We start from the raw sequence: 12,504 nt of genomic DNA on the forward strand, positions 1-12,504 counted from the left end.
GATTAAAGGCATGAGCCACCACTTCCCGGCCAAAACTAATTTTTTTAAAGGTGTATTTATTTTACGGGTACATGTATGTCTGGGTGACTTGCCCCGTGTGTTCAGGAACCTGCAGAGATCAGTCTAAAGGGGGCATTGGATGACCTTGAACTTGTGAGGCAGCAGGTGGGTACTGAGAATGAATGGTGAGCACTTTTAACTGCTAAACCATCACTCCAGCTCAAGCCATTTGTTTTTATGTAACACTGTAATGTCTTAATCTTACTCCTTCAAAACTCCTTTGTCGGGGACACTGTTTCCATTCGGCGGCTGTGAAAACTGAGGCTGGTCTATGGATCTGGTTAAATGGCAGAGCCAGTGCCAGACTTCAGGTCTTCTGATATCTCCCCTGCCCTGTGTTCTTTTCATGCCACTCAGGGCAAAGGCTTTTGCCTTTCTGAGCTTTGGGTCCCAGTCAGCTAAAGAGAAACAGAAGCTTGACATAGATAGATCCCAGGGGAGTGGGTGAGGTGGCTGTTGGGTACTGGTTATCAGATATAAACTGAGCAGCCTGGGGAATTCCAGGAGAGGAATGACTCCTTATCCTGTGATTTCTGAAATTCCTAGCCCAGGTTGATCATCCGGACCAAGGCCAGGATGGAACCCAGGCAGAGGGCCCAGTCCTCCTGTCCTGCCTGTCCTCAGGGTACAGCTGGGTTGGGTTCTGAGGTGGCGGAAACATTTTGACAGCTCCTCAGGGAGCCACAGGGTGGCTGTAAGATCCTGTCCCACCTCTTTCCCAGGGTTGCGCTGGAGATGAAATGAGATCATTATTAGCACGGGGCATTTGAAATAGGTTGAAAACATTGAAATGAATGGAGGGCATTAGCGACCACCGGGTGCCTTGTGTCTGCCAAGCAGGGGTCCAAGACTGACATCTTTGTTGTTAGTTTAACTCTTTCCTTACCCGGCTTTTCTCAGTGCGTTATCACAGCTCTACGGAGCCAGGCAGGAAAGGTCGTGGAGACCTCAGGAGCCTGGGAGCTTTCCCTTCTCCATCTGCAGAGAACTCTTACCCACTTTCTGGTTAGCCATCAACTGCACTTCTCTCTCTGCCCCCTGCCATTCCTTCCTCCAGTTCCTACCACCCCCACCCCCACCCCAGGCCTGCTGAGTGCAGCTGAGTCGACCCAGTGCCCTCATTCAGGGTCTGACTCATCTTCCAGTCTGTCTTGCCTGCTTTCCCTGCCTGCCACCCTCAAGGCTCCTGATTCTCTTTGTTCTCTGGATGTGCACCAAGTGCCATGCCTGTCTCCTCTAAATCTCTCTCTTTAAAAAAAAATATTTCTCCTTTGACTCTTACCATATTTGCTTTGGGCCTCAGAACGTGAAGGGTTCAGATGTGTGAGTTTGTGATTGTGACTGGTGCCCTGTGTACATTAATCATTAGCAAGCCACACACTTAGGTCATATCTCCCAGGGTCTGAGGGACTTGATAGCAGTCTCATGCTATGAAGTAGGAGGAAGAAAGTAACATTAACATTGCAGACTCACAGTGCTCTTGGAAACTGCCCACACGCGCTGGTGACCGGGTGTAGAGGAGACCATCTCTAGTCAAATTTAACTGTGCAAGAAAAATTGCAAGTGATTGTTTTATTGTAAAGCTAACTTCTCCTGAGAGAATGATATCGATTTCACAAACTTTGAAAGGAAGCTGTTCTAGGTAAGTGGGACACAAACCCCAGGCTGGACCATTCCAGAGAAGCATCTGTAACATTGCGGTGATTCTGCAAGAAGCAAGCAGATCAACAGAGTGAGGGGCAGGGACTCTGGCTGGAGCCCAACTCCCTCTCTCCCTCTCTTCTCTGCGGTGGTGGGTTTAGAAAAGAAACCCTCAGAAACAGCCACCCAAGCCAGAGGGATGAGATCACCGCAGGGAGGACAAATCGAACTGAATATTCATTGTCCCCTTTGTGGGTTCCTCTTCTGCCTCCTATGTTGGAGAATAAGCGTTATCCTCAGATAGGGTTAGCAGACAGGAAGCTTCAACCCAAGCATTAACAATCTCAGCCATAATAATGAGGTGTATTAAGATCTGCTTTATGCTAACTATATGCAAATATGCAAATTAGGTCATTTGTTCTACCCAAGCACCTTCCAGGAAATGTATTTGTTATTGCTCCCATTTTATTTTATTTCTTTATGGATTGAGTCCAGGGCTTTGTCCATACTAAATAAGCATTAAACTGTTGAGCTACATCCTAACCCTATCTTATTTTTAGATAGATTTTTTTTTCCTGTGCTGTAAATTAAACACCTTCCTCATTTATGTAAGGCAAGCAATCTGCCACTGAGCAATATCCCCCACATAATACAAATAACTTTTAAAAATGATTCATATTATCTTGTTTGTTTTTGAGAGGTTTTGCTAAGTGTTGATGGCTGATCTGGAACTTGATAAGTAGAGCGGGTTGGCCTTAAACTCAAAGAGATCAACCTGCCTCTGCCTCTCAAGTACTGTGCACCTCCACGCCCAACAAAACCATTATTTTTTTTTTAATTTAATTTTTTTATCTTGTGTGTATATGGCTGTTCACCACATGCCTTCAGTGCCCTGGAGGCCAGGAAAAGGTGTTGAATCCTTCAGAACTGGAGCTGTGGATGGTTGTGAGCCACCATATGGGTTCTGGGACTCAAATCTGGGTCCTCTGCAAGAACAAGTGCTTTTCACGGCTAAACCATCTCTCCAGCCCCCAAACCATTATTATTAATGCAAGGTCTCATTATGTCACTCAGGCTAGCCTCCAACTCCCAAATGTCTTGTTTCAATATCCTGAATTCTGGAACTATAAGCATGAATCACACTATGAGTGGTTTCAAGGACTGCTTGACAGAATCTACTTGCTTTAAGAATGAGTGTGTGGTCAGGTGACAGTGGCACATGCCTCTAGTCCTAGCGCTTGGGAGGCAGAGACCAAAAAAACTCTGTGAGTTCAAGGCCAGCCTGGTCTACAGATTGAGTTCTAGGACAGCCAAGGCTACACAGAGGAACCCTGTCTCAAACAAAACAAAAGAATGAGTGTGGGTTTTAAATATAGCTTAATTGATAGAGTAGTTACTTAGCATGTCTGAAAACGTGAATTCAGCCCACTGGACTTACCAGGCTTGTTGGTACAAGCCTGTAATCCGAGCACTCAACGTGTGGAAACAGGGGGATCAAGAGTTCAAGGTCACCCTTGGCTGCGCAGCAAATTGGAAGCCAGCCTATGCTATGTGAGCCCACCTTATTGGGTAGCCTTAGTGGTGGTGGTTTTGTGGGTACTTATCCCCAGAGGAAGAGACCTGCTCAGTCATCCTCATCAACTTAGATCATGAAACCCAGTATGGACAAGTTCAACAGAACCACCATATACGGGCTGCCCATGCGTGTTTCAGCATTGCCAGGGCATAAGTTTCATTTTCAATTTATCCCCAGACTCATTGATTTGAATGTATTATTATGTGTTAATAGGCTCTATCTGGAAATGAAGCTCAATAGTAGAATACTTACTGAATTTATCAGCAACCAAATAGGGCTGGACACCACCCCAGAAACTTCCATAATAGCCTAGAGAGTGTCTTCTTTCCCAAAGCTGATCTGATTTCAAACACATGTTCTCAAGGACATCGGGCCCATGCAGACACCGGGGAATGTACAGGCTTAGTCATCAGAGCCCTGCGTGCCCCCTGACCCCATCCCGATTGAACCTTCCACTCTCAGACCTTGGGAAAAGCTTGACGGTAACACACGGACCATTTTCCAGGCTGGAGCTAACATGTAGGTCGATGTCTATGGCCTCTCCTTGTTGGTGGGAGGGTACCAGTATTCCTGGGTTTCTTCTGATTACTGGTGAGTGTGGTCAGTTCACAGAAGTGTTCTGTGCCCAGAGGAGTTTTGTTGTTGTTGTTTGAGACAGGTTGTCTCTGTAGACCAGACTGGCATTGAACTCACAGAGATCCACTTGCCTCTGCCTCCCAGTGCTGAGGTTAAAGGTGTGCGCCACCACTGCCCGGCATATTTGTGGTTTTTAGTTTGGTTGGTTTTTTTGTTTGTTTGCTTTTGAGACAGGGTTTCTCTGTGGAGCCCTGGCTGTTCTAAAACTCTCTCTGTACACCAGGCTGGCCTCGACCTTGACCTCAGAGGTTCTGCCCACTCCTGTCTGGGATTAGAGGCGTGTGCCACCACATCCCACTATTATTATCCACCTTCTAATGCTGGAAAATGAAGCCAAGTCCTCAATCATGCTGAGCTGTGCTCTTTCTCTAAGCGTCTGGGATTTTTATTTTATTTTATTATTTTCAATATTTATTTTATTTCATGTGCATTGGTGTTTTGCTTGCATGTGTGTAAGGGTATCAGATTCCTGGAACTGGAATTACATACAGTTGTGAGCTGCCATGTGGGTACTGGGAATTGAACCTGGGTCCTCTGGAAGAGCAGTCAGTGCTCTTAACCACTGAGCCATCTCTCCAGCCCCAGCTCCTGGAGTTTTTAATATCCTAATATCCTCAGAAAGTCATTAACTGCCAGACAGAATAAAGTTACTGTCCAGTTATCTTTTTCCTCCCAGATTTCATTCATTTGCTTGTTTGTTTTGATCTTTTGAGATGTGGTTTCATGTATCCCAGGCTGGTCTTGAATTCTGTCTGTAACTGAGGAAGACCTTGAACTTCCGGGCCTCCTGCCCTCACATCTAAAGTGCTAGGATTATATTAAGTGCACCACTATGCCTGGCTTGCTTCTGGCTTTGTTTGTTGTTTGAGATAGGGTCTCACCTTTCCTAACCAGATACCCTGGAACTCACTGTGCAGTTGAGGCTAGCCTTGATCTCCTGATCCTCCTGCCTCCATCTTCAGAATACTGGCTCCTACATATTCCAAAGAAAAAACTACCCTGGCTTGAGCTGTTTCTATTGTACTGGGTAATTGTCATACAGGCTTTTTCCTTCCTTCCTTGTTTCTCCTTTTCTCTCTCTCTCTCTCTCTCTCTCTCTCTCTCTCTCTCTCTCTCTCTCTCTCTCTCGCTCTCCCTTTCTCCCTCTCTCCCTTTCTTCCTTTCTTTCTTTTTTTAAAGAGTTACGTATTTATTTTATGTGAATTGGTGTCTGCCTGAATGCATGTCTGTGTGAGGGTGTCAGATCCCCTGGAATTGAAGCTACACATGGTGTGAACTGTCATATGAGTGCTGGGAATTGAACCCCTGGTCCTCTGGAAGAGCACCCAGGGCTCTGGATCAGTAAGCCATCTCTCTAGCTCCCTTTTTATTTTATTTATTGTTTTGTTGTTATTATTATTTTGTTATTGTTGTTTTTTTTGAGACAGGATTTTTCTATGCAGCCTTAGTTGTCCTGGAACACACTCTGTAGACCATGCTGACTGACAGAGATCCACCTGCCTCTGCCTCCTGAGTGCTAGGATTAAAGGCGTTCACCACCGCCCCCTGGCTCTTGTTCTTTCTTTGCTTTATTAGGCTTGTGGGAAGATGCCAATGGCAATAGTACCAATAATGCAGCTCCCTTTTTTTTTTTGTGCGCTTAACGCAAAACCCTCTGATACGGTCTTATGTGCGTGGTGTCGTTTCTGCTCACAGTAGCACCATGAAGCAGCGCACCATGAAGCAGCGCCGTTCCAGTCTTCATGTGACAAGTAGGGACATGAGCAGTGTCATATGCCTTGGGCATGTAGTTCCAGAATCGTGAGGCTGTGACTAACTGGCACCATAGTACATGACCTTCCCCTCCACACTGCGACGCACCTGATCAGATTTATGCCATGTCCCTCACTAACAGGTCCCAGAGGGAGCTCCCATCTCCTGGGATGCTTAACTAATCATCTTGGACCATATGATGCAAACCTGTGCTTGTACTCAACCCGTCACCACCAACTCATACAACCAAATCATGTCCTAAAAAAACAATTTTTAGTCAATCTCATTGCCCAAGCTATCCTAAAACTTAACCTGTAGCCCAGGCTGGCCTTGAACTTGAGGTCCTCCCACCTCAACCTCCAATGCCTTGCTACTTTTTACCTTTTCTAAAAACAGCAACAACAATATTTTGTTTAGTACGTTGTTTAGGTTTTTTTGGGGGGGGCAATAGTGAACCTAAGGTCTCATCCATATGAGGCAAGTGTATCATGCGGCCCTTACATTTTATTTGAATCAGGATCTTGCTATATAGTCTAGGTTAGCCTGCAACTCACTATATAGCCCAGGCTGGACCTTGTGGTCCTCTTGCCTCAGTCTTCCCCAATGAGACTTCAGGGGTGCGCCACTACACTCAGCCTGTTTATTTATTTTTACAATAAGCACAGTATTGCTTTTGTTTGATTTGTTTTGCGCTGCTGGGCATTGAATGCAGGCCCTTGTACACTACAACGCTCTGCAGATAATCTACATCTCCAGGCCTACTGCCTTTTATTTTTATAAGGTAGAGTCTTATTATATAGTCTAGGCTACCTTTGAACTCATGACTCTCCTGCCTCAGCCTCTCCAGGGACTGGGACTACTGGCACATGGCTGGCTCTTTTTTTTTTTATTATTTTCCAGTTAAAATTTTATTTTTTTACATTTATTTATTTCAATGGGGGCAGTTAATGGCACAGCAGTCATGAAAATCAGAGGATAACTTTTGGAGGAGTTGGTTCTTTGTGTTTACGGGATTGAACTTAGGTTGTCAGGAATGGTGACCTGTGTCTCTGTCTATGTCTGCTGAGTCTTCTTGTCAGCCCTTGTTTATTTTTGTCTTTTTTTTTAATTCAACAAAAACAAATCTAAACTTTTAAATAAAGAAAATAAACTGTTGTCAGGGTTCTATGGTTTTCAAAAAATGGAGGAGAATTTAGACTCCACACAGAAAGAAAGGGAGCCAGAAGTGGTGAAATGTAAACACAGTAGGATCAGGATCAGGAGTTCAAGGACAACCTTGGGAGCTTGAGGCTAACCTCAGCTGCGTGAGACCCTATCTTAAAAAAAAAATAGTGTTACCCCATCCTGATGACAAAGGCCTGAGGTCCCAGTTACCCCATCCTGATGACAAAGGCCTGAGGTCCCACTACTCCAGCCACGACTTAAGAATAATGGTGCTTACTGCTTTTGTTCAGTTCCCCCGACCCGAGTGTTGGCGTACAACCATCCGAAACTCCAGTTCTAGGGAACCCAATGTCCTCTTCTGGCCTCTTCAGGCTCTTGCATGTATGTGGTATGCATGGACTCTCACAGGCTTACATACATACGCATAAATAATTAAAAAACAAAACGCTGAAACAAAGAACTATAAATTCAAAGCTGACCTGGATACAGAATGAGTTTAAAGCCAACCTGGATAACTTGTGCAATTGTCTCAGAATAAAAAATTAAAAGGGCGAGAGTGATAAATGAGTCACAATAATGTGATTGCCAAGGAGGAACGAAGCCCTAGGTTCAAACCCAATGCCCCCCAACACACAAAAATGTGTGTGTGTATCTGTGTGGGTGTGTCTGTGCCTGTGTTTGTATGTATGTGTGTGTCTGTGTGTATATGTGTCTGTGTATGTGTGTATGTATGTATGTATGTATGTATGTGTCTATCTGTATCTGTGTGTATATCTGTGTGTACCTGTGCATAAGTGTGTATGTGTGTATATGTGTCTGTGTATGTATGTATGTGTCTATGTATATCTGTATCTGTGTGTATGTCTGTGTGTACCTGTGTGTACATGTGTCTGTGTGTATGTATGTATCTGTATCTGTGTGTGTACCTGTGTGTATGTGTTGCCTGTGTGTGTCTGTATGTCTCTGTGTGTGTGTGTCTGTGTATGTTTGTGCTGTGTCATGGTAGGGTGATTCACTTAAAAGCAGTGATAATTTAGAGAAATCGGGGTTTGTGTAACATTCAATGGATTTAGTTACCAATAATCCTGTGACTTGTACACATCTCTTGGTCTCCCAAGGGATGTAAAAACAATTTAATCAATAGGTGTTGGGTGCATCTTGCTGATGACCCGTGGTGACAGATGGTCAGGAACTCAGGGTCAGAAGGCCTGGTGAGAAGAGGTAGGGAGGGGTGTGACTGAGGCGGGGCTGGGAGCCCTGAGTCTCTGTCACCTGGAACCACCCACCCTCAGGGCCCTGTACTTCCTCTCTGAAAAGCATCCTTAGATTTTGTCAGTTCTGATGAACTGGCATTCTGTCACCTGAATTTGCATCCCAGGTGTTGGAGAAAACCTTCTAGGAAGCTATAAATACCGGAGGAAAATAGTGGGGCCAGTGAGATTGCTCAATGAATAACGACAGTTGCCCTTGCCTCCAATCTGTGACCTGAGTTCTAGCTCCAGGTGCCATGGGGTAGAAGCAAAGAACCAACTTGCACAAGTTGCCCTTTGAGTTCCATAGGCCCACCGTGGCACAAGCACACACATGTACACACACAATAAGTAAGTATAGTCTTTTTTTTTTTTTTTGAGACAGTTTCTTTCTATGTTATCCCTGGCTGCCTAGGAACTCCCTGTAAATCAGGCTGGCTTTGCCTCCTGAATGCTGGGATTAAGGATGTGCGCCTCCACTGCCGGGCCCCACCTTTTCCTCATGCTCTTCTCTGGCATGGAAGGAGCACTGTGTGCCTCCACACCTTACCCAGCAGAGGGACCTGCCGGAGCCATCCTCACTTCACTCCCTGGCCGATGCTGTTCCCAGTCTCCAATTTTTCCTTTTGCTAATGAGAGTGTTCCTGGAACTTGCAACATCAGGCATTTACGTTGCATTTTGAGCCATCCAAGGAGGACACTCAGATGGAGCGTCCTGGTTTATGTCCCCAGGGCAGAAAGCCACCGAAAATAGCACTGTTCATCTGAAAATAGATCTATTCATTCCCTCCCCTTCATCTCTCCTTTCTTCTTCCCTTATTGCTGACTCCTCAAGACCTACAATCAGGGAGCCTGAAAAGAAGAGAGAGGTCTGCGATGGTAGGAAGGGCTGTCTCTTTTAAGAGATGAAGCGGGGGCTGTTGAGCTGGGATTTTGTTGGCTTGGTTGGTTGGTTAGTTTGGCTTTTTGCCATGAATGGTGATCGCTTCCCAATGGCACAGTCAATCAGTGAGCTACCATAGCATGTCATTATGCTTGGTTTTTTTTTTTTCATTGCTACCAAGGCTTTGTTAGGCAATTGCGCTACTTAATGAGCTACCTTCCCAACCCCCTCCACATACGTGGTCATTTGTGAAGCACTTCTATGTCCGTTGCCCAACTGCTGTTCTTTAACCAGAGCCTGCAAGAGAGCGAGTGCCCTGCCTCCCACTTTCCAGAGAGGAGCTCTGGGAGTCCAAGGGCCGACATCTCAGACATTGTCACAGAGGGTAACAGGCACATGAGGAAACGCTCACTCGCGTGCCCTGCTCTCTTCACGTTAGGCCGTTCCCACGAGCATTCCAGGTTTCAGACTCTTTAGGACCAGCTGTTCTCAACTTATGAGTTGAGACGCATCCGGGGGTTGAGCAACCCTTTCACAGGGGTCACCGAAGACCATTGGCAAGCATAGATATTTGCATTAACAATTCTAACAGGGGCCGGGCGGTGGTGGCGCACGCCTTTAATCCCAGCACTTGGGAGGCAGAGGCAGGCGGATTTCTGTGAGTTCGAGACCAGCCTGGTCTACAAGAGCTAGTTCCAGGACAGGCTCCAAAACCACAGAGAAACCCTGTCTCGAAAAAAACAACAATTCTAACAGGAGCAAAATTAGAGTTAGGGAGTGACAACGGCAACCATTTCATGGCTGGGGTCACCATACTTAGGGAGGTTGATAGAATCTCCCCCAGCATGTGGGTAAGAGCTCTCTGACCTGCCCCCATTGCAGAGGCCCCAGAAGAGCCCCACATAGCTGCTTCAGCTGCAAGAGGACGCAGTGGCGCTCTGATCTTTCCTGATGGCTCCTGAGTCAGCAGAGATACAAATATCAAATTCGGCTCCTTTCTACACACTGCTGACCTGAAGCCAGTGGATAGCCAAGGAGCAGAGATAAGAGCACTGCCCTTGGAGTCAGGTTAGTGTCCCGGTATTCTCCTGCTGGCTGGCTCTATAAGTGTGGGTACGTCTGAGCCTTCGTCTTCTTTGTGTCAAGCGGAGACCACAAGCGTGGTATCATGGGTTCTTGTGGTAATAGTATAGGATGATTAAAGTGAAAAAGACCTGGTCTGGGGGAGATGGTGAGATAGATTAGTGAGTGAAATACCACATGGCAGAAGAAGAAAACTGACTCCTACCAAGCTGTCTTCTGGCCTTTGCATGTGAGTCGTCACTCCCTGCCCTTTAATAAACACAGTCTAGCCACAGACATGGGGCAAGATACAGCTGAGACTCTTGTCCTCTACAGACTTCCATAGAGTAGCTGGCAGTGGCACCAAAGCTGGTTTGCCCTTTCTGTTCTTGGAGGATCACATTTGATGGTAATGCTCCCCAAGGAGTGGTTGGTCAGATCTGTCGCCCGCCTAGATTTCCTGACCAGCACTTAAGAGGGCTTCTATCTCCTCTGGTTTGTTGATCTCTCTCTCTCTCTCTTTCTCTCTCTCTATCTCTCTCTCTGTGTCTGTCTGTCTGTCTCTCTCTCTCTAGTACTAATGTGCCACCATTCCTGTTTATGTGATACTGGGGTTCAAACTCAGGGTCCCTTACATGCTAGGCAAGTGCTCTACCAAAGCATCGAAAGCCCCCAGCTTCCCTCCCTCACTTTTTCCCTCCCCTCCTTGTAGTGAAATCTCACTGCTGTGTAGCACAGGTTGGCCTTGAACTTGTGGTCCTCCTGCTTGAGCCACAGGCGTGTGCCTCCGCGTCCAGTTCAACCTCTGGTTTTGTACTCTGGCTGTTCCCGGAACTGGAAGAAGTGACCTCTGAGAATTCCTTGTGTCTACAAGCTGACACTGTCCCTGTGGGGATCCTGACTGTTATTGATTGTACAGCTGCTGGCCTGCCTCTCATACCCCAAGCCGGAACCCTAATCAACTTAGGAAATTACTTGAAAAGTTCCGAGTTGGTGTAACAGGAGTTATGCACGTGGCTTCCTTAGTTAGGAGACGCCAAGCTTGCATGGCTTCATGCCTGGGCCGCCGTGTTCTATCTCTAAAGCATGGAGGTCTGTGGCAATGACTCCCAAGATACTTGGTCGCCATGTGATCAATTCCCTTCGCTCAAGAATCAGACCATGGCACACTGGAGCTCCCAACCAGATCTGCTCTATGCCCACAACCTCTGCTGACCTTTTACTCACACTGGCTGTGTTTTAACATCTGCAGACGCCAACAGCCCTGACCCCAGGCCCCACCCACCTATACTCCTTTGCCCCGAAAGATCACAAAGGAAGCCTTGACCAGAGCGGCTGAGAGATCCAGGGAACTTTTCCATAGGGCCAGGACCCCATATAGCGGGCCTTCTGCCCTGCATACCCAACTTGAACTGGACAAGGGTTGGAGGGCTCCTTGCCCCTCTGCTTTCTACAGACAATGGCTAAGGACAGATTTCTAAGGCAAAGGAAGACATGAGTCCATCTTCAGAAGGAACAGAAAAAGAAAAAAGAACAAAGAAGCTGGTGTCTAACACATTTCAGAGTGTGGGGGTGGAGTAGCACAGGCCTCGACTGGGGAGGAGGAGGGCTGAGGCTCTTGCACCTGGACCCCATCTTGATTTCATACCAGAACCAGCCCCCTCTCCTAACACAAGGCTGGTCTTGTCTGCCCGGCTTGGCAGCCACTGAGGATTCAAGTAAGTGTGTAAGACTCACTTAGCGGAGTGGTAATACAGATTCAATTGTTATCCGGCTGAGGAGAGGGACACTGAATAAATGGAAATGGGCAGTTAGTCATCATCCAGGATATCTTCTCAGGAGGGCCAGCCAGCAGGAGGGGTCGGGAAGCAATTTTAGGTCTAAGATGTGGTGATATATAGTAGTCTATATAGTAGTTCCAAGTCTAGGCTATATAGCAAAACCTTGCCTCGAAAACAAAATACAACAAAAAAAGCATCTCCAAGCAGCACAAAAGAGTGATTGGGAAAGGAGAGTCCGGGCCTTGATGAGATCACCAAGATGGCATGGAAAATATAAAAGTGAAGCCAAACATGGGAGTGCATGCCTGTAATCCTAGCACTTGGAAGATAGGCAGAAAAATGGGCATTTAAAGCCATCCTCAGCTATATATATCAGCTTGGGTGCCAGCCTGGGCTACATCATTCAATCCTAATCTTGTCTTGAGGGGAAAAATGATTATTAAATTAATTAAATGCGGAGGCTCTTTTTTTTTTCGAGACAGGGTTTCTCTATGTAACAGCTTTGAGTGTCCGGGAACTCACAGAGATCCACCTGCTGCTGCCTCCCGAGTGCTGGGATTAAAGGAATGGTCACCACATCCGACTGAGGCTCATTTTTATGTCTATTATTATAACAATTTTTAAATGATAATATTTCATGCTTATGTTACTGTAATAAAATTATTTTCAGCCAGGTGGTGGTGGCGCACGCCTTTAATC

General features: G+C 46.3%; 1 protein-coding gene across 1 annotated transcript in view; it reads left to right on the top strand.

The window, feature by feature from the left end:
• Kif3c (kinesin family member 3C) overlaps positions 1 to 12,504 on the top strand; it is a 40,410-nt gene that overhangs the window by 5,665 nt on the left and 22,241 nt on the right. The window lies entirely within an intron of this gene.

Source organism: Microtus ochrogaster, linkage group LG3, assembly GCF_000317375.1.
Source record: "Microtus ochrogaster isolate Prairie Vole_2 linkage group LG3, MicOch1.0, whole genome shotgun sequence".
Lineage (NCBI taxonomy): Eukaryota > Metazoa > Chordata > Mammalia > Rodentia > Cricetidae > Microtus > Microtus ochrogaster.